The 23,188-nt window shown below is 36.4% G+C and overlaps 1 protein-coding gene across 3 annotated transcripts in view; it reads right to left on the bottom strand.

Annotated features, from left to right (window-relative positions):
• Positions 1-23,188, bottom strand: part of LOC111050857 — a 201,553-nt gene that overhangs the window by 125,877 nt on the left and 52,488 nt on the right. For all 3 annotated transcript variants that reach the window (XR_005572881.1, XR_005572882.1, XM_039440722.1), the window contains 4 exons: positions 18,968-19,136; positions 15,629-15,809; positions 3,348-3,450; positions 885-1,007 (listed from right to left, as the gene is read on the bottom strand). The gene's annotated coding sequence lies outside the window, so the exon portion shown is untranslated. The remainder of the gene's footprint in view (positions 1-884; positions 1,008-3,347; positions 3,451-15,628; positions 15,810-18,967; positions 19,137-23,188) is intronic.

The raw sequence follows: 23,188 nt of genomic DNA, 5'->3' as shown, positions 1-23,188 counted from the left end.
ATGTGAATTTTTCCAGGGTGGTGTAAGGCCCAACTTCAGGGGAGAGCATGTGTTTCAAAATGGTAACGTCGTGGAGACTAGAATCGATAGATCCAGCAAGTGTCACCATTTTGGAAACACATGCTCTCTACTAGAGTCGAGTCTCTTCTCGACCTGAGTTGCTTAAGTGTGAGTTGAGCCTAGGATTTTGGTCAGTTTGCTATCAGTAACAGAATTCATTCTAGTCTAAGAATTTATTTAAATCTAGATTACCACATATTCCAGTATAAGAATCCATGTCTGGTTCAGGTATGATATATGATATAAGTTCTATGAGTTCTAAAATGCGACTATCCTCACTCAGCCCGTCCGAGCAGGTATGAATAGTCCTAAAGTAGGTAAGGTCTACGTTATAATGACAGTTGAGAAAGGTGGGACAACAACGTTGCCAATCCTCTGTCTTGTCAATGCCTTCTATAAACGGTTGCTGATACAATTTTATTGATGTAATTTTAACTGTTCATTCTCTTCTAAAAAAATCAGTTATATTCTATCAAGCAATAAATTATTATACTTTCCAATAATTTCTCGATGAATTTACATAATTGAGATGAAATTTTTTGCTAAGCAATTATTAATTATACATTGTTAAAAGACGATCTGGCAACAGAGTAAAGCAAGAAAGGGATAGCACTATCCTTTTTGTTGAATGATAGACGAGAATAGCAATATAATTGTTAATCAAACACTGCCATAATAACGTGGAACTCACTATAGTAGGAATAAGATAATAAAAGATCTTAGTAAGAATTATGTTCACTGAATGGGACACATACACTGCCATTGTGACACATGCAACTAATATTGTGAGAATACAGCTTTACTCTAGCTGGATTTCCACTGACCTTGCAGTCCCGAAGTCAATATCTAATTTGGGTTTTGAGCCCACTAGGAGACTATACCCATCTCCACTGATGAACGTTGAGTAGATTCCTTCAGGCCATAGCTTGTAGTCCACATCAAGGGATCTGAAAAATACAATATTGAAGTGGAACCGTGTACAATAGCTATTTAAGTAACATGGCCAGAAAGTGACTGTATGCAGGGCGAGCATGATGTTGCCAATCGAGGCCTCAGCAGATAGCAAATAGGTTCTACTCTTTGTTTCTAGAAGTTATCTACTCATCTACATATTTATTTTCTGTTCTGAATATGTTAATTGTTCATTTGTTTCCATTATAATGTAGTGCTAGTATGCAATGGGTGTTGCAAGACCTGGCAATACATTGTCATTTGTGATAAACAATCAATAAAGAATACTGGAATTTAATGCAAAACATGTCATGTAACTCAATATTTTTCCTGCAGATGATGGTTGAACACTCCTCTATATTGTATACTAAACAATCATTGAAAGAACTAATTTTAGAATAGGTAACCTGTAATTAGATACTGTCCAACACTCTCTTCACAAGTGCAGTATGATTATAACTTTCTCACGTGCACAGTACAATTTTTACTTCTTTGCTCGCTAAATTAGGAAATCATCATGTTTTGTCTGTAATCGGCTGATTTATTGCTGGTTCTAACCATATAATGGCTAATTCCAAGATGATAGAGGTTCAACAATAGCAACAATATAATATTATTTATCTCTTTTCTGTATAGGGCTACTTGTAATATAAATATAAAGAAAATAAAAGGGTACTGAGATTTTTATTTTCTTCATATTTATAGAATAATATTATGTATACAGTATTGTATTCATTGTTTTTTAGTCTCATTCTGCAGTTTTTGATAATTCTTTGTATGTTATTCGAGCGTAAGTTTTAGCATACTTAGCGCATACCGTTCACCCAAAAACTCATCCAACACGGGAATGCGTGCCTCCAAAGATAGACACCTTTGAGAATGCGAGAAATTTGCGATGTTTTCCTAATTTTCACAGTTTCACATATTTGAAATTGCATATCTTGTGAAACACTTTAGATAAAAAATCCAAAAAGTTGTCAGGGTTGCAGAGAATTTTCTCCTCTTTTTGCTCCCATTGATCATACTTTTGATTCCAATACCATTAAAAATGTACAGCCAATTGGAAAAAAGATTTTTTTTCTGTAATTTTACTGTTATTCAAGAGTCTTAGAAACGAGTAGGCCTACGATACAAGATAGAAACTTGTGATTGGTCTCCAATGGAAGAGAATTACATGTCTATAAGCTGCATTGCCTTGAATCCATCTTACATGACTGTTTATTATCGAAGAACTATCGTGATTGTGAAGATGAGGAGAATATCGCAAATTTCTTGATTTTTTGTAACAAATGTATCTTACTTCACGATCATTTTTCACAAAATCATCCATCTCACTTGAAAGAAAAGATTCTGTTCTTCAAATCAAGACCAAGTACCATTTTCTATCATTTCGGGTTACTGAGATACACTGTTTCGAATATAGAAATTGGCCATTTTTTTGTGTACGGGCTAAAATACACTCGAGGAAATATTTTGTATTTTTATCAAATTTCAGTTATAATACATTATTTTGAACCGCCTTGACAAGCTGAGTAGAATGAGCTGTAGTTCGAGGAGATCTGATCATTCTGTCAAAAGTTCCAAGTGTTTGAGCTTTGATCCTTGACATATGCTTAAGCATAACCCCCCCCCACCAAACTAGGAAATACTGAAATTAAATGTCTCTAATGGGTGATTCTCATAGAACATAACCCTTGTGAGATGATTTCAGTCAAAATATGCATTTTTTGTTAGGAAGGCCTTGGAAAGGTATTACAATGAAAATTTTGTTTTTTGGCTGTAGAACATGATTTTCTATTTTTAGGTGTATTCCCCCTCATCACTCTACTGAATTGAAAAATTCCCGAGGAAGCATAATCAGAATTGATTGTTTTTCCACGTTATCTGTGTTTTTTTATTATTTCTGTAAAAATATCCAAGTTGAATAGGGTAGAAGTGGTAGGTTTGCATAATTTTGAAAACCCCTTGAAAAATTCTTTTTTTGAAAATGTGTAGCCCCGGAATCAAAACGGTGGAGTCCTGCATGACCAATCAATATATTGGAAATTATATTATCCTCAATTTTGTATAGAATGATTTTTCTCCAAAAACTCGAAGTTTTCGAGATTAAATGGAAAAACTAGAGAAAGTCTGAAATTTTGGAGGTTTAGGGGGTGAAGCCGCCCTCTGGCATGTCAGCAAATTTCAGATTTGAAATCAGCGCCCCAAAATACATATACAACCCGTGAGAAAAATTCTTTCGGGGCTGTTTCTTGAAAAATGACCATTCGACTGGACTAATTCTTATTTCATTCCAAGTAAGGTAGGTACTGAAGTATGTTTGCATTTTTCCTCACCGAGATGTGGCTTCGGCATCTGAAGGTGTGTGAGCAGCTGGCGCTGAATTAGGTGTGGAGATTTTTGTTTTCTTGTCAATAAGAAACGCATTCTTGTAATAAACTGAAAAAGGAAAAATAACAGGTCTTACAGGAGCCACTATTACTTATTTATCTATTTATTTATTTACAATGTCAAGGAAGACTACAGGCATTACGCCCAAATCAGTCTTCACTACAATTCACCAACAAATTAATACAATTGAAGATATGGAAGATAATTATGATAGGCTACTACATTCATAAAGTGTGTGCTGTGAAGCAATTAGGTATAAATAACATAAGGTATAAATAGAAGCATGGTGAATGGAAAACATGTAAAAGTGGAGATTGATAAAAATAAAATTAACTAATATCAATACAGAAATTGAATTATGTTGAATGTAATTTGAAGCTACAGATAAATAAATTGGAAAAGATTATTATGAAGCAAAGAGAAGGAAATATTGAGGTTAACAAGTCAAGCTATACTAAATATAAGTGTTACTTATATAATCATGTAAATTTGAAAAAAGTAAAATAATGTGAGACTAATCTGAGAATGACTAGTTTGAGAGAGAGACAAGTATTATTGAACAAAAGATTCATGTGCATTAGTTATTTGTATATCTAGAGTGAAAAGTACGACTTTTTCTCCCTGAGGGAAAAGTTTGAAGCCCGTGGCGAAGCCGAGGGCAACAATTTTCCTGAGGGAGAAAAAGTATTTTTCGCTCGTGATGTACACAACATTTTTCCTCCAGCTACATTTTTTTATAGAAACTGCAAATAAAATCATTCTAATAACTCAAGTATTGGTGACAATGTTTCCTAACAACATAACCTAAAATCTAAAACTTAAAAACCGGTCGTCTGATTGGCACTGCCAATTGCGCTATCTATCGGCAAAAGTTGTAACAATTATATCAGCTGGGCAGCTACCAAAAATGGCTGACTCCAGATCACGCGGTTCAGATTTGAATTGCAAATCGAAAATATTTGTTGACTGGTATTTTGAATAAAATAAAATATTTTTAAAATTGTATAAATTTTTATTGTCTACTAATATTAAGAATATAATATCATACAAACATATAATTCATGAGTTGATCAAATTTCTGGTTGTGGTATTGAATTCAGTTGACTCAATGACAGACTCCTCTATTATGCTTTCTCATCTAAGCTTAGACCTTCTAACCTATTACCATGTAAGTTTTTTTTAAATAGAGATGCTTCCCATGCTATTTAAATGGAGTCACTTTTCCTCCCTAGGGAGTTTTTCTGTTTTTTACTACCGAGAGCGAAAAAGTGACACTTTAGTATTATGTTTCAGGGAGTAAAGTTAGTACTTTAGACAGTAGGTGGAGGAAAAAATAATAATTTACAAAGCATGCTCGTGAGAGAAAAAAAAACAAAAGAAAATGTAAGTGAGTTATATCATAGTAGTTATATATCCATAATAATAGGCTAAGTTAATAATAGGCATGGGGGAATTTACCTTTCTTTACCTATAATACGGGGGAAATAAGGGGAAAAATATATTTCTAAAAATAAGAGAGAGTATCAGAGCAACTGACTTTATCCCAAAGACTGCGATTGATGTATTCAGTGAACAATAGCCTCAACAATGCGCCTTCTAGCCTCACTGGCAGGGCCATGTACATTAACTCCATCACAAAAATCATTGAAAAGCCTCAGTGCTCTGTTTAATGGAGAGCAATAATTATGCAAATTTCTTGACCTTGGGATATGAAAGGTCCTAACTCTTCTTACATTGAAGGAGGGCACCTGAAAACCAATCCTTGCGAGGAGACTAGGTGAATCAACAGTACTCCTCAACAGTGACAAAACAAAAAGCAACGAGAACCTGTCACGCCTAGTTCCTAAAGAGTCTAAATTGAACAGGCACCTCAAACGTCCAGAGGGAAAACCCAGAGGACATGCTCTTCCGAATTTCATGTAGAAAAGGAATCGGAGAAGCTTATTCTGCACCCGCTCGATTCTCATTAATCAATTTTTCAATTAATCAGGATTGAAATTAATAACCCGGCTTATTTGCAACCGGCACTAAGTATCTGACTCAATGATTACAAAAGTTCAACAGCTGAGACATAATTTTGACACAGTTCCACACACATGAACTTGCTCACTCACTTTCATCACCAACAGACGATGGAATAATTATTATCTGCTGTTTTTCCAAGGATGAATAATAATAATCCTTTCAGCGAGTTTTCCCAGGGATGAGACCTGGTGCAATCGAATCTTCATATTAGAAACCCACTATGTTCTGAATTAGAGCCGTTTTCGAGATCTGGTGAAATATAAACTTCTAAACATATAAACAGAAGCTGCTCGTATAATAGTATAGGATTTCTATATACAGTATAGTCTCATCACAATTCCAACTCCACACTTTGTTCGCGCTAATCCACTACCTCCATAAACAAAGCTGTAGTGCATTCGTGTGACATCAGCACAGATAGGGCTCCTACACCAATAAAAACACTAGCTGATATAGATCAGCTGAAATCAACAAATTTTATTTGATGTAGGAGCCCTACCTGTGCACACATTACACGAATGCACTACGGCTTTGTTTACGGAGGTAGAGGCTACTCTTGCCTTCTCTATTGGATATTCATCCTTCCGGCAGTCACGCCCTACTCAATCACACGAGCATTCGCGTGTTGTAATTTTTACAACATCCAATTTTCCAAGTGTTATGTACTCTGTTTACTGTCAAAACATATCAATCGATTGTATGATAACTTTCTTCATATTCTTGAATTATTTTATGCCTATGAACATTTGGATGATCACCATCTCATAGCCCAATAAAGTACATCACGCAAAGCCATCAATTCTGTGTTATTGGTTCGTTCACAGTCCTCGCATACAGTCTTTCCATATCTTATGCACTGTCACGACTAAATGGCACCTAAAGACTTAACCATTGCTTGGTTGATACTGAAACTCAGTAGAGTGATGGGGAGAAAGTTTTGGAATTCATTGGTGACTAACACTGACACCACATCAGCATCAATCTGACACCAATCGCATCAGCTCTCAAGCATCTAGCTTCTGGAAAAGCACCAGGATTTGATAGTGTAAACCCAGAATTTCCAGTTAAATGTGGAAAATATGCAAAGGTATGGCTGGCTAAATTCTTCACTGATGTTATGCAAACTGGCAATGTACCCAAAGAGCTGAGGCAGTCAAAGATTATAGCAATTTTGAAACCAGGAAAACCAGCAAACTCAGCAAAAAACTATAGACCAATTGCATTACTGTCGGTGGTGTATAAACTACTGGAGAGGCTAATCTATAATAGAGTATGCCAGAAAATATTTGAAATCATACCTGTTGAGCAGGCTGAGTTCAGACCAAACAGGAGCTGTGTTGATCAAGTTCTATCACTTACAACATGCATTGAAGCTGGTTTCCAGAAGAAATTGAAAACATCTGCTGCCTTTATCGATCTATCAGCAGCTTATGACACTGTTTGGAGAGAAGGTATGATCTATAAGCTCCTAAAAGTGATCAAGTGTAAAATAACAGCTCGTCTTGTGAATAATATGCTGAGTGATAGAACTTTCAAAGTCATCATTGGATCTGATATAGGCTCACAAAGAAAACTTAAGAATGGTCTGCCTCAGGGCTCAGTTCTTGCCCCTCTCTTGTTCAGTCTGTATATTGCTGACATGCCAGAAACCTTGTCTAGAAAACATGGCTATGCTGATGACTGGGTATTATCAACACAGTGTAAATCATTTGAAGAGTCAGAGAAAATTCTTACAGATGACTTGAGAGAGATGGGTAGGTACTTTCGAAGATGGCGTCTCCAACCAAATGCCAGCAAAACAGAAGTTGCATGCTTCCACCTGAACAATAGAGAAGCTAACAGAGAGCTAAGAATTCAATTCGAGAATAGAAGCCTTAAACACAATAAGGCTCCAAAATATTTGGGCGTGATACTTGATAGGACACTTTCATTCAAAGAGCACCTAACAAAGACAGCAGAAAAACTAAAAACCCAAAACAATATTATGCAAAAACTTTGCGGAACATCATGGGGAGCTTCAGCATCTACATTACGCTCTACAGCCCTAAGCCTTGTCTTTTCAGCTGCTGAGTACTGTGCTCCAGTCTGGATGAATAGCTCTCATGTTCATAGGGTTGATGTTCAGATAAATAACTCAATGAGAATTATAGGTGGTGTTCTGAAATCTACCCCTGTGGAATGGCTCCCGGTGTTATGTACTCTGTTTACTGTCAAAACATATCAATCGATTGTATGATAACTTTCTTCATATTCTTGAATTATTTTATGCCTATGAACATTTGGATGATCACCATCTCATAGCCCAATAAAGTACATCACGCAAAGCCATCAATTCTGTGTTATTGGTTCGTTCACAGTCCTCGCATACAGTCTTTCCCTATCTTATGCACTGTCACGACTAAATGGCACCTAAAGACTTAACCATTGCTTGGTTGATACTGAAACTCAGTAGAGTGATGGGGAGAAAGTTTTGGAATTCATTGGTGACTAACACTGACACCACCTCATTCAATAGTCTTGTGCAGCAAAGAAACTGACACTGTTGTACTTTTACAACAACGCGACTGCAGGAAGGTTAAAATCAGATTTCAAATTACATATTTGCACAATCAGAATATCTTCATCCTAGCAGAAACCCGTGCTCCGCAAGGATCTATTTTAAAACAAGACAAACTGAAAACTTGACGTGATGAAATTTTGAAGAATTGAAATAGGCCTATAACATAACCATCCTTGGTTAATAAAGAATCTACCTACATGCAAAATTGCAAGTTTGTTTCAGTCCAGTAGCTTAGACGTGATGATGCGTCAAACATGATTTTCCTATCCCGTACGTGTATAAGCCAGCTCTTTACTTTATTATGAACTAGCAGGTAACCCGTGCTTCGCAAGGGTCTCTTTTGAAACTTGACGTAATGAAATCTAGAAGAATTCAAAATAGGCCTATAAGAATCCTCGGTTTATTAAGAATTTATATGCTGCATTTCAAGTAAATCAGTATGACCACCTTTCAATTAAAAAAAGAAGTTGGATTCAAAATGGCGGAAAAATTTGGGTGTGACGGAAAACCTGTTTTTATCATTCGAAAAGGATCCCCAATCATACCTATCTTCTAATTTCCCTTTTAAGAGAAATCTTCTGCTGCATCCATACAAACTGGAAGCATGACAAATAATTGAAAACTTGACAAACTGAAAACCTGATGTAATCAAATCTTGAAGAATTTAAAATTGGTCTATAACCACCCTCGGTTAAGCAAGAATCTATATGCAAAATTTCAAGTTAATCAGTCCAGTAGTTCTGACGTGATAATGCGTCAAACATAATTTCCCTATACTTTACACCTGTATAGGCTACGTTTATAATCGAGTTCTTTCCTTTATTATAGAAGATGATACATGGATGGATGATCATTGTTATTTTACAAAAAGATAGAATAGGTTGAATATTTTTCCCTTTCAGAGGGAGTTTTGACAACCCACAAAACTCATTTTTCATTTGAAGATATAACGGAAAGGTACATATGACCTTATTTTTTTGCTCAGCTTGCCAAAATACCCCTCATTCCAATATTAAAATTTTTGACTGACTGTACAGTGATTACACATTCTCTCAGGGCTCGAATGATTTTGAAATTTCAATTAAATAAAAATGGAAGAATATAATTTCTTTATGTAAATAACAACACCTTCATTCAAAGACATATTAACTGCATGCGTTTTCATATTGCCGATACAGCATTGATGAAACTGTGGACGTTTATTTAGCACTTTGTCTCAAAAATTGTTCTAGCTGAAAAATTAATAATCCATGCCACGTGTAGGCCTAAACATTGCATCAGGAAAACGAAGTTTCAAAACTATGTTTTTCAGGTAGAAAGCAATATAGAAACAGATGTTCCTTTTTTAATTTCGACAATATGATTTGGTGATTTTTTAATGAAATCGAATGTACCATTAATCAATTTTAAACATTCATTCTGAAAAATCTAGAAGGAAAATTGAAATTTGGGCTTCCAGGTGCACGAGATTGATATTTTTAGAATCTATGTGCAAAATTTGGAGATCTAAATCATTCCCGTTTTTCCGGTATGCAATCCACAAGTTGACATGTTTTGATGCGAACAAACGAACAAACGAATACACGAACAAACACAACCCTACTCTCTCTTATTATATAGATTTAGTTAACGACTGCAAGAACTGTCTGTGGAACAGAATAGTGGTGAAACTATGATAGCCAGAAGTGTCTCAAACACAATAGTAGGTTACTGAATGAAATTTTTGAAAATGATTCGGAAAAAATGTTAAAACAACAGAACTGAAAGTTGTTAACCTTATCATTCTACCTTCATTTAGAGATACTTTTGTTTGAGCCGAATGTAAATCTATATACATAAAAATGAATGTCTGTTTGTATGTATGTTTCTTCCCTACAAACTTGAAAACAACTTTACATAACGGCATGAAACTTTGGGAATATGTTGTGTGGATATTGGGGATGGTTGCTGAAGAAAACTTTTAAAAGGGGGGATAATAATAATTATCTATTAATCCATTTTACATACCTATGTTTTCGAAATCGTCGACAGAGCGCTACCGAAGAACGGAAAGATGATCATGATTCAATATCTTATTGTGATAATATGATTGAGCATCTGAAGTTACCAGCTGTATAATAAACACGTCACCCTGTGATAAATTGTGTACTGGTATTAAAACGGTAGATTAGAGTTGAAGTTAGTGTAGTTGATTGGTACCAGCTGTAGATAATCGTTCCTTTAGACGACCTTAAGGACGACCTTAATCGTTCCTTAGAAGACCTAATAGTTATCATTAGCTATTACCGTATTGAAAAACTGGAAAATGTTGGAAAAAAATATTCAACTCATGAAAGAGAGTTGTTCATATTGCATCCATTAATTACTGAAGAATGTAAGAATAATTTAATTTTTTTGAATTTAGCTTAGCTTATATTCATCCTAAAATGGAAGATGGAAAGAATATGGAATTCTGTGTGATTCATCGTACATCGCATATTTCGTGAACCATCTATTGACAATCAACAACTATGAAAACATTGAATTCATTTCTGGAACACTGATTTAACCATCTATTTTTTCTATCTATTTTTTTTTTTTTTAATTCAACACTTTACTGATAGATATTACTACCAATTGATTGAGTAGAATATGTTTTTGGAATAATGAATGCTGCATGACTAAGCACATAGGAAGTCCGTATTGAGATGTAAATAAAAATATTGATTGTCAGATGAATTTCATGATTCACCAGATAAAGTCAAGTGTGAGATACATTGACATTTGGCGGTACAAAGTTCGCCGGGTAGGCTAGTTGTGAATAAAGCTTTATAGAGAAACAGTACTGTGAATAGTTGTGAATAGAGAAGAAACAGTACTGTATCAATTAGGTAGATTTCTAATGTGTTCCATGTGAGGGGCGAATGGTTCTCTTTTTATCTTTCATCTTTTTCTCCTTTTTCTTTTCATTCTTCACAGGTGCTGTGCGCTGTTTTACTTTTCCTTTCTTTTCAGATTACTGCATATCTGTGTAGCTGTCAGCTGGTTATCATGTTATCGGAAGATAACAAGCGATGAAGTCTATTGCTAATTACTGTTATGACAGTTGGAGCAACAGGTTATTTCGTTTTTCAGCATTAGGTTCTGCTTATCTCGTGGTTTAGGAAAGCCAGACTTGCCGCACTAATTATTCTTTTTCTTTTCAGCTTGACACTTTCATTTTATCTCTCTCTTTATCCATCCTATTATCTTCTCTCTCTCACTTCCTTCTTGTTTTCTTTTGTGTGCCGAACTTGATCACGAACTCAACTGGTACTTTGGATGCTGTATTCTCTTCTCATCGCCAACCCCCCCCCCCTTCCTTGGTATGAGTGGGGTGTCACAAAGTGAATTTTGTGATGGAAGGAGAATCGTCATTTTGCATATGATTTGGATAATTTTCTTCATTTTAGAGGAAAAATAGGGTTGACAGTCGAATTTATTTTGCTAAGCTTAGAGTCGAGCATATAGATCATCATCATTGGCGACAACCCTGGAAATTATCATCAGCAGATTCATCTTAACCAGAAATTTCCAGATCTTGTTTACAAGTTTGAGGGTCCGATTATCTAACATTGCAGCAGCAGCAGCTGCATCATCAGAGTGATAAACGGCTACCGGGTTGAGACGGAATCGTTCTTCATGAAATTTCTGGAAAAGAAAGATTGTTTAGCAGCCTAATGTATTATAGTGATTGGCGGTATTGTCATCATGGATACACCCTCAGCATCTGAATCATGCCCTGTCACATGATCAGTGGCGTGATTGTCTTCCGAGGTTCCTTTTGGATAGTAATCTCTATTCCCATTGCCTCCTGTTTTTCCACGGACTCTGCTCTGCTCGAGGAGACCCGGGGTCGAGTCAGTAGTTCATTGATCAGGTTTGTGTACGGCCACGTTCCGTGAGGCGTACCCATTAGTGGTTTTCTGGAGGGATAATATTATATTCTCTATTTTATTGAATAGTATATTGTGAGTCGAGTTTCCGACAATTCAAAGGTAGATTTTTCTGGGGGATTTTCTTCCCTTGTAGTATAGCTAGTTGTTTGGTAGCCGGGCGTGTGAACAGGTCGCGATCTCCTCTCCTTACAGCATTCCCGGTACTGGTTTTTTATTACTAGGAAATTATTCTATTTCGTGTTTGTTAGAATAGAATATTGTAGGGCAAGTTCTGGACAACTCGAAGTTAGATTTTCCTTGGGGATTTTCTTCCTTGATAGTTATTCCTCCCAACTCCTATCACTGGGGGGTGCGAGTTATCCTTGGTTTAGAAACCTGGAGGGATCTTAAGTTTGTGCAACAAACAGTTAAGTGGGAAATTTAACTAGGCTCTATTCGGTTTGATAACGGTAGGTTTCGCATTGTTTGTGGATTGTAGCGACTACTTTTACAGTTCTTAATTTATAAGTCTCTACTCTGTCGTTTCATGACGTTTTTAATCATAATACAGGAATTGAGGACCTTGCCGGACAAAGGGCACATAAGGCAAAAGCTCATTTTTGGGAAATGGCTTTTTAAGATTTAAGTTTTGGCACTGTCCCGTTTCACATTTGTGTGATTTTTGTGTTTCATTTTTTTTTCAACTACTACTTCAATGATGATTTTATAAAACTATGAAATAGTAATCTCATGAACATAAAACTAACAGTTCACAAGCTCACTTAATAAAATCTCTGAACAGTGAACAAGGGAACTATTTCAAAGAACATCAGCTGCCACCACTTCAATCAAGTTTATGTGAAACATCACAGGAAAAAGATATCTATGTGAAACTTGGCAAGCATGTACAGGAAATCATGGCGGTTTGTTTGAAACGATTGCCGGAAAAACGGCACATAGAACCATGTGCCCTATGTCAGGAAAGGTCCTCAATTGAGAATCGGTTCGTAATTCTCCATATTAGGATCCATGGTGATTCAGGTAACTATATGTTAGGACTGGTCGGTCACTTGTACGTGTTTTATTTCCTGTAGTGAGGTGGCCTTCAATTTAAAGAGTAATTTTTCTCAATTGATTTTTTATTCTTGTGGGGAAATCCCTATTCTTTTAGAAGTAATTTTACCAATTAGAATTCATTCTTGTGGGGAGATCCCTGTCCTTGTTAATGATTTTTTCCCAGTTAACTCTCATCCTTGTAGGAAAATTCCCATTTCTTTGAGAGTAAATATTCCTTGCTCAGTTTTCATATTGTAGAATGGCCCCTGTATTCATTTTTGCATAGCTTTTTCGGACTAGCTATAATTTTTGGCAGGAAAATCTCATCTTCTTTCTAGAGAACTCAGGTGCAGCTTGAGTTCATACATGTCGAAGTTAACAGACTGCGACAAACTTCCTCTTACTTTCTCTTAACTTTTCCTATTCTAAAATCCTTCCAAACTTCCTCTTATTCTCTTCTAATTTCTCCTGTTCTAAAATCCTTCCTGATCTCAGTTCCAGACTAGAGATCGACCCAGTCGCGGTTTTTCAGACCCACAAATCATTTCTAAAATTCCTAGAAACCTTTCCCTATTAATAGCAAATATCATTTGCTGGTTTTCCCTGTGGAAAATTCACGAATTTTCCTGTGATCTCAGTTGCAAATTACAGATCGATTTTGTTGTAGTCCTCAGACTGGCAATTGCTTGAGAAAGCTCATTAAAATCTTTTCCTGAATTAGGAGTTTTCTCTGACTCGATATTTTCCTTGTGGAAAATCCTGGAAAAATCCTTTACTAATGACATACTCTAGTCTTCCCGATATTATTCTACAGACTGTGTCTGTGAAAATTCTTTCTATCCTCTCTTAAAGCGTTTCGGACAATTGAGAGTGATTTACATCTCCTTGAGGGTTGTTACAGATTAGCCCTTAATAACCATTGCGCAGTTGTTAGACTGTCGCAGAAATCCTGGTTAGCAGTCACAGAATTGCTAAAGATCCATTTGCAGCTACAGGCTCGCGATTCAGAAATCCTACACCTGAAACCCTATATACTGAATCTTAAATATCCTTTATTGAAAACTTATATACCATATTGGGCTAGCAGGATCAATTTGATGATCGATTGAGCGCAATTGTCAGATTGCGGATTATTGAACAAACATATGTTTGCTGTAGAGAATAATAATCTCATTATTGATTCTCTGTTCCCTATACCCTAAACCCTATACCTCATACCCTGTACCCTATTCTCTTTAGCTTACACCATATACCGTACCCTATTTAACTATATCTTAAATACCACTAACAACTCTATAGATCCATCATATCTTTACCCTATAGCTCTTACCTTAAACCCCATAGAAGAACCTCTTTCCGGGCTCGCAGATCCAGTCTGCCCGCCATCAGCTCGCAATTGGTTCAGACTGCGTACTACCTTTATAAATATGATTATTTGTAGAGATCTGATTGGTCTCCTTGGTTAGGGTTATCTTTATCCCATTTAACACCCACCCTGAATCTCAAAGGCCGAGGGCCGAATCGGCCAGCAATGGCCCAGGCGAACACTCTTCCCTTGAAATTAAAAACATCGCGACAAAAACAGAGGGTAAAGAATCAGGATAGGAGGAGAAATGTAGGTCCAGTATCTCCACCTGTCAGTGCGGCTACTGACCCCGACCCATATCCGGCTGTAGCTAGTCTGCGTCATTGCAATACTTTGCAAATATTAGATAACCTAAGGAGTGGAATGGGCGTATCTAATAATAGATTATGATTTGCAATGACTGACTTCTCTTTCTGGCCCTCATTCGGGTTAAATGGTTCTCCGATTCATCTCGAAGGAGAAGAAGAAGAAGAAGAGGAAGAAGAAGAAGAATCCCAGAGGTGTCCTTAAGCGCGCCTCTCCACTATGAAATACTGAAATTAAGTGCATCTAACGGGTGATTCTCATAGAACATAATCTCATGAACTTATGTCATTGTGCGAATTATCAATGTGAGGACAATGTAGTTAGTGAGGATGGTTGAAGCTGAAGACTAGGTGTTTTTCACAATACAAGGAGCATTGTTGTCAGATTTACCTGGAAATCTATATGAGATAGAGCGCTCTATCTGATCTCAGATTGTAGAGCACAAAAATAACCCAGAGTGATTTTGAATCATACATCTAAATGTTAACAATCGGAAGATATTGTTGATCAAAAACTAAAACTCATAAAAATTGATTTCTTCTTCAAATTTCACTCATTTTTTAAAAATCAGGTTCAGTTGAAGATTCCGTTGAGTTCTGAATGATCTCATTTTATTCAGAATTTTATAATCTGAACAAAAGGCAAGAGCAAATTTCTCTGTCCGATTACGATATTTGGCAGGAATAGCTGAAAAATGGGAATGGAGCCGAAAATACAAGGTTTTTTGGCCACTCTATATCTAGCACAAGGAAATTTTGCATGAGGAAATTGGTTCTGGACTTCTCTTATGTACACAAATAATATATTAAAGAATCAGAACTACAATATAAATTGCAAGCACACCCCCTTTTTTATGTCTATATTGAGTGGACTAATTTGAATGTTTTTGTTTCAGTATATTTTTAGTTCTCTTGATGAGTGAGTGAGATCCTTATACTGTATAATATACCATATATATATATATATATATATATATATATTATATATATATATATAGATTTATTATTGACAACTCACCATCATATACTATTGTACGTGTGATTGCATCATAGATTCTCTCGTCCGTGTATTGGACAGTGGCTGCTCCGGCATCAAAATTGATGGAATATAGCTCGGTGATTCCTGAACCATACATGATTCGATTGACTTTTGTTTTGCCAATTACAGTCATTCGCACAAGATAGAAGACTCGCCCATACTGTGAATACAATAGAGAATTTTTGTTGTAAAAATAATTAAAAACTGAAAATTTTGTGAAATGAACAACTACAAGACTTAACCTATTTCAGACTATGTGTAACCCTATCTAAATTTGGGAGAGGAATTGCACAAGGTTATCTTATCTTTTCTTTCCCTATCATTTTTGATGATGTACTTGTTGTATGAATCAATAGAGAATAAAGTTGTATGAATCAATAATACAGCGGTCAAAGACTTTTCTTTTAATGGTGGTGCCTGAAAATTTTTTCAGTTTTTTAGTTCTGGGTAGTTAATTTTATTTTCTTGTGATGAGTATTTTATTTATCAACATTTGATTTGTTATGTTGTTGAATTTTGGCAATAAGAATCTGGTGTGACGCACTCACACAACTTCCTTGCTGTTATGAAAATTTATCACCTGACACTAGTGTTCACACACATCTCAAGTCTACTATTCAAGGTCTGAGCCAGCTGGTGACAGAACAATAACGCTGGAGACACACGAGGTCTGCTATCTCTTCATAGTGAATGATTTAAAAGAATCAAAAGCTGTTGCCAACAGTTTGCAATTGAATAATTACATTTTCTCGAATTCCGAGATTATTTTCAACTTTAGGTGAAAATGTTACTGAACATCAATTGGAGAGACTTTAATGCTCAATCTTTTCCACTTGAATTTTTTTGTTTAGATTGTATCTAAAGCCTGATAATAATTGGCAATCCGAAATCGAACTTCGCATAGATGGGACTGAGCTCCTGAGATTTCTACAGATATGGGATTTGTGGCAGTTGATAGAGCTCATCAATAATTTTTCTAGGTATAAATTTGATCAGAATCGTTGTAGCCGTTTTCGAGAAAATCAAAACTGAAACCCTGTTCTTGACAACATTTTTGCCATTTTAGCCGCCATCCTGAATTAAATTTGATCGAAATCGTTCATGACGGATCCTTATAGTGTAAGGACCTTAAATTCCGAATTTCAAGTTATTGCGTTGATAAGGAATGTGATTCCTGCTCTGTCAATAATTTTATTATTCTCAAGGAGTTTTTTCCAAGCAGGAATGTGGAGTGCGTTTCATACACATAACTTTCCAGACTTCATCTCCATAAAAAAATTGAATAGGATTAGTTGACCAAGCGAAGTTAGGTCTAAAGGTGCGTACAGATTTATGCGCCGCGAAGATGAGCAATTCACTTTCAATCAGCTGATGCCAAGCTTTTTATATCTATATCTTACCGTTTCTGTAAAAATACAGATATAATCAGCTGATTGAAAGTGAATTGCTCATGTTCGTGATGCGTATATCTGTACATATCTGTATATCTGTTTAAATGTTTATATGTTTATATGTTTGTATGTTTGTATGTTTGTATGTTTGTATGTTTGTATGTTTGTATGTTGTATGTTTGTATGTTTATATGTTTATATGTTTATATGTTTATATGTTTATATGTTTATATGTTATATGTTATATGTGTATATGTGTATATGTTTATATGTTTATATGTTTATATGTTTATATGTTTATATATTTATATGTTTATATGTATATGTTTATATGTTTATATGTTTATATGTGTATATGTGTATATGTTTATATGTTATATGTTTATATGTTTATATGTTTATATATTTATATGTTTATATGTTTATATGTTTATACGTTTATATGTTTATATGTTTATATGTTATTTATATGTTTATATGTTCAGCATTTACGGTTAAACGCGGCAATAGATTTTCATGAAAAATGACATGTATGTTCTTTTTTGAATTTCGCGTCATATAAATAAGGTTTTTTGAAATTTTGAGTTTCAAGGATAATACAAAAGGGAAAGGAGACCCCTTCAAACGCCAATATTACCGTAAAAGTCAGACTATAAAATTATTCATCATAAATCAGTTGTCGATTATTTATTGTGGATTATTAGTTGCATGCAATTAATATCTCAATGTAACTTGGTAAAAAATAAGCTGTAGTATGGACTATTAATTGCATGCGTCATTGCATGCAATGTCTATGTAGTATTAAATGCACTATTAATTGCATGCAATGACGCATGCAATTAATAACTGAAAGTAACATAGTATTTTCTCTCGACCTTTATCTGCTTTCAACTCGGGCTGACCTGTTGTCAGTATGTCTTGAAGGAGATTAGCTTTTGAAGTTAGCATTTTTGATTCGCTAAATCCTACAGCTATTAGCCGCCATTTTCACACCGATATCTTGCCAACATGACATACATGCAGGTTTTACTCTAATGGACAGTATAAGAGGAGGCTTTAGTTTATAACTGCGCGAGGTTTACTGTTTATAGAAGTACTAGTACAATCAAAGCTAAGTTTTCAGACTATAATATCCATTATTATAGATCATTGTAATAAAATTATTGTATTGATGATGGATGGATGATTGATTGATTGTTTCAAAAAGTGTATACATTTTTAGAGCCCTTTTTTTAGAGATCCAAAAACGTTTTCCTTCACCTGCTAATATCTGAGGACTGAAGTGGGATTGCATTATATCAGTGTAGCCTAAGTGAACGTGAGCAGCACAGTGAAAATAAAATGCTTATAAATATTCTAACTAGACTATTTTCTTGCACTGTCAATGTTATTTTTATATCCTGAAAAAAGACAAAGGAGTGAGTCAATTTTGTTGTCCAACGAACTTAACCTGTAAAAAGGAACGAAGAATACGTGTTGAAAATTTCAAGCTGATTGATCAATTCTCTCTAACGTTATTGTAGAACATATACAAACAGACAGACAACGACTTTGGCCTCCAGTAAGCCAAAAGTGGGAACTCGCTGACACTCGTTCAATTAGAAGTCAGCTGGTTATTGAAATATGAAATTACTAGAATACTATAGCTTTTATTTTCTCTAGCAACAGGGGGCCTGGTAGGATTTATAAGGATGGAAAAATCATTTTGTTGACAATTTTGGTGTTAAAATAGCTTGATGCAGAGTAAATACAGAAATTATAAATTTAGATCAAAATTTAATTACACGTTAATTCACTAACAAATTCTTCTCCCTGGGCCTTCATACTTTTGAGGGGTTCTTAGTTCTCCCGATTTATCATATAAAATGCTACAGAATGAGAGAATTGAAATTAAGAATCATACCGATGATGAATTTGGAGTGCTTACCGTATTCCTCTCCTGACAGATTTGAACCGTTTCATCAACAACTGTGAATGATTTCCGAAATTGTTCATCATTCAAAAGAACATCTTTGAATAAGTTATTCCCTTCATTCTTAACTTTTTGATAACACTCAGGATGAAATATAGTTGGGTTTATAATTGGCGGTTGACACCTGCAACAAAAACAATCGAATTAATGACAATAACAATATAGCCTAAAAAAACTATCAACATTTTATTATTCTTAGATCAAGGAATTTGAATATGCATTCGAATTGTGGCTCTTGCTACTGTTAAGGAATTCGGGTTGCATCCATTGAAAATAAATAGCCCTCAGGGCAGCTTTCATTATGAAAGTTGACGGGTGTGGCAATGCCGGGGATACCCTAGCAAGTGGTGGATGCAAAGTAGTTATTGGTTCAGTAGTTATTACTTCAACATCAAGCGCCAAGATGATGGGGAGGGTGGCAGATGTCTCATCATCAATGTGTGCATCCACTGCGGGAGGAGATATACCTCTTGAAAAAAGTGGGGACCATCTGGCTCCGGATGGTAGCACCCTTCAAGGGCTCCTGCCCAGGGTTACTGGGTGAAAACCGGCCAACGGTCTCAAAGGTGGATGAGGAGAAATCCCTACGGCGGTGAGGGTGGGAGAGCCTGGGGAATAAACCCAGATCAAATCGAGGGTAGGGTGGCCCAAAGCACCCAAAGAGGACTTCGTTGGGCTAATCCCCCACATGTTGGATGATTTGGATTCAGAGAAAAACATGTAGCCTCAGATTAGGACTGGAAAAACGGAATAAAAATAAACGCAATTTTATCAGATTTGGAACATGGAACATTTGAACTCTTACAGGAAACGAAGTTGAGTTAGTGGAGGAGTTGAAAAAATATAAAATGAAGGTGTTGGGTGTAAGTGAAACAAAAAGAAAGGGAGTAGGAGAGAGAGTGGAGATGGAGGATGTGTCATGCGCTACTCAGGAATTCCAGAAGAAGGAAAGCTAGTGGAGGGGGGTTGCTGTAGTCATGGATGAAGACACCAACACAAGAGTTAGAAGCTGGGAAGCTGTAAGTCCTAGAATAATCAGAGTAGATCCTGACCTAGAAGAGAAAATAAGCATAATTCAAGTGTAGGTACCAACAGAAGATGCAAGTGTGACAGAAAAAGATGACTTTTGGTTGCAATTGTATCGAGCAACCATCAAGGAAGCTGATGGTGATGGGAGATTTCAATGGAAGAGTTGGATTAGATCAAGAGGATGGTCATGGAAGTATGGGAATGTATAGTTGTGAAAGAGTGAAGAGTAATAATGGACAGAGACTGATTGAATACTCATCACAACACAATCTCCTTATCGGCAACACTTGGCTCATTCAAAAAGAATTCATAAGATCACAATCGTGGGAGAAAGTAGGGAGGCTGAGAGTATGATCGATTACATACTTTGATACTTTGTCAGGGCAACCTCAGGTATGCTGTCAAGGATGTTAAAGTAATCAGAGGAGCTGAACTCGACACTGACCATAGGCTACTGGTGGCAGACACAGGGTTTGAAGAAAGGAAGATGGAACGGCAGTGAGCATACACGAGAATAAAGTATGAAGAACTGAGGTGTATTGACAGCAGGGAAAGATACGGAATAGATCTCTCAGCCCGCATTGAAAACATGCAGAATAATGAGAATGATGTGAATGACTTCTGGAATGGACTGAAAGATGCTATAATAGGTGCTGCTAAGGAAGTTTGTGGTGAGAGACGGCTTGGAAGGTTCAAAAAGAGGACAAGATGGTGGACAGAGGAAGTTAAGATGAAAGTGAGAGAGAAAAAGAAAGCTTACAGGAAGTATATGGAAACTAAAAGACTGGACGAATACAGAAAATAGGTGGAGAAAAGAAATGATGCAAAACGAATAGTGATGTTGGCAAAAATGAAATCGTGGCAAGATTTTGGTCAAGATCTACAAGACAAGCATGGACAGAATAATGGACGGTCATTTTGGAAAGATGTGAGATGATGAGGAAAATATGGGAAGCAAGTCAGAACAATTGTTAAGGATTATATGCCATCTAGTAGTGAATGTGTTAACTACTTGAATAAATTGAAACGCAATTGAATTCCCCTCTCCTCCTTTCCTTCCTTTCTTGACCAGGCTGTGTGCAAACCAGAGCAGTTCCCGCTCAAACGTCTCCAAGACAACACATTGTGTCATCCCGCTACCATAGCTATTTTCGTGATAATCTCACCTCAACTTTCAGTAAGTTTTCTCACCTATGTTATTACAGTCATTGCTCAAAAGTTAATAAACTCGGTCCTCCATAAATTCTCATAGTGCTATCTTTCACAACAATAGTGGACGAAGGAAGGTTGTTGTCACAGAAAGAGGAAGTACTAGATAGATGGAGAAGATACTATGGGAGTAAGTTTCAGATGGACAATGCCCAGGATGAGGACAATCGACATGAGTTTGAGCAAATGGGGAACGAGATAGATGGAATAACAAGTGTCATCAGCAGGTAGTAGAATCCATTAAAAGACTGGTGGTTGGGAAGGCAGCAGGAGAGGATGGTATTGCACCAGAATCAATTGAATGGGGAGGGGATATCGTGGTAAATGAATTATCGGATTAGATCAACCACACATCGCTGCAAGAAAGAGTCCCTATGCAGTGGAGAAAGAATATCATCATCCAAATCCATAGGAAGGGTCCCACCACTCAATGTGATAGCTATAGAGCTGTATGCTTAACCAAGGTGGTCATGAAAATTCATACAAGCATACTCGAGAAAAGGCTGCACAAAGTGGTGGAAGAAGATTTGGATGATGAACAGGCGGCATTTAGACCAGGCAGACAAACTCAGGAGCATATCTCCTCCCTTAGAAGTATATGTTCAAAATTTCTGGAGAAGGGAAGGAACTTATATTTGGCCTTTCTGGATTTGAAGGCTGCCTTTGACACAGTTCCAAGGAAGCTGATATGGAATGTGCTCAATAAAAAGAGAGTACCCACGAAGCTAATTAAAGCTATTATTAGTGTGAATGAGGGAATGGTGGCAAGGGTCCGCACGGGTGGATGAATGTCAGAGGAGTTTGCCATGGAAAAAGGGGTTAAACAGGGTGACAAACTCAGCCCACTGCTGTTTAAACTAGTAATGGATGAAATACACAAAATATGTAAGAGAAGGACATAAAATATGCTGGTGGGATACTGGAATATGAGACCAATTGGCACAAGAGCTCTCCTGTATGCTGATGATATTGTCCTTATTTGAGACACTAGAGAAAAATTACAACAGTCTGTAAATGAATAGGCATAGGAGTTGAAATTAAGGCGAATGATGCTGAATGTGAAGAAAAGTAAGGTCATGGTTGTGTCGAAGGGAATGAGAGAAAATGTGCAAGTTATGGTGGATGGGGAGGAGATGGACCAGGTTGCGCAATATGAATACTTTGGTACAGTGTTTTCAGAGGATGGGAAATAGATAGGGAAATGCTCAACAGAGTGAGAAAGGGAGCTGCCGCCTATTATGCAACAAAAGACTGTATATTTGGAAAAAGAGAGCTTGATGAAAAGATTAAGAATCAAATATATCGGACAGTTATTGAGCCTATCTTGCTGTATGGAAGTGAAAGCTGGCCAATGAAATCATCTCATGAAAACAAGATAAGGACAGTAGAAATGAAGTGCCATAGAAAAACTGTTGGAAAGACAAGAAGGGATAGAGTAAGGAATACTAGAATAATGAAAGAAGTGAGCATGAGAGATGTCAGTGAAAGGATAGAAATGAGGCAGTTGAGCTGGTATGGACATGTACAGCGAATGGGGGATAAATGCAAAACAAAACAGTATGTTAATGTGAGAGTGCAAGGAAGGAGAGCAGTGGGACGTCCACGGTATATGAGGATCGGATTGAGGAGATAGGACGGAGAAGAGGGAAGACTGTTCCAGAGATGGAGAGAAAGCGTTGGATAGGGAATCATGTAGGAAATCGACCGAGGCTACCCCAACGCTCTAAAGGCATACTGGCGAGAGACAAAGAAGAAGAAGGTGAATGAAAAAATAAATATACAGAGTTGGTGGAAAATTCGGAAACAGCTTCATATTCATGTTACAAGGATAATTTGACAATATGATCTATTGGGGATCATATTCCTATAAAAAATACTTTTCTGTCGCTTCAAAATTTTGGTCTGCCATCTTGGATCCGTCATGTTGAGTCCAACTTC

This window comes from Nilaparvata lugens, chromosome 14 (assembly GCF_014356525.2).
Source record: "Nilaparvata lugens isolate BPH chromosome 14, ASM1435652v1, whole genome shotgun sequence".
In the NCBI taxonomy this organism is placed as follows: Eukaryota; Metazoa; Arthropoda; class Insecta; order Hemiptera; family Delphacidae; genus Nilaparvata; species Nilaparvata lugens.
Note: the sequence above shows the minus strand (reverse complement) of the source record. Positions and strands in the feature narration are given on the sequence as shown.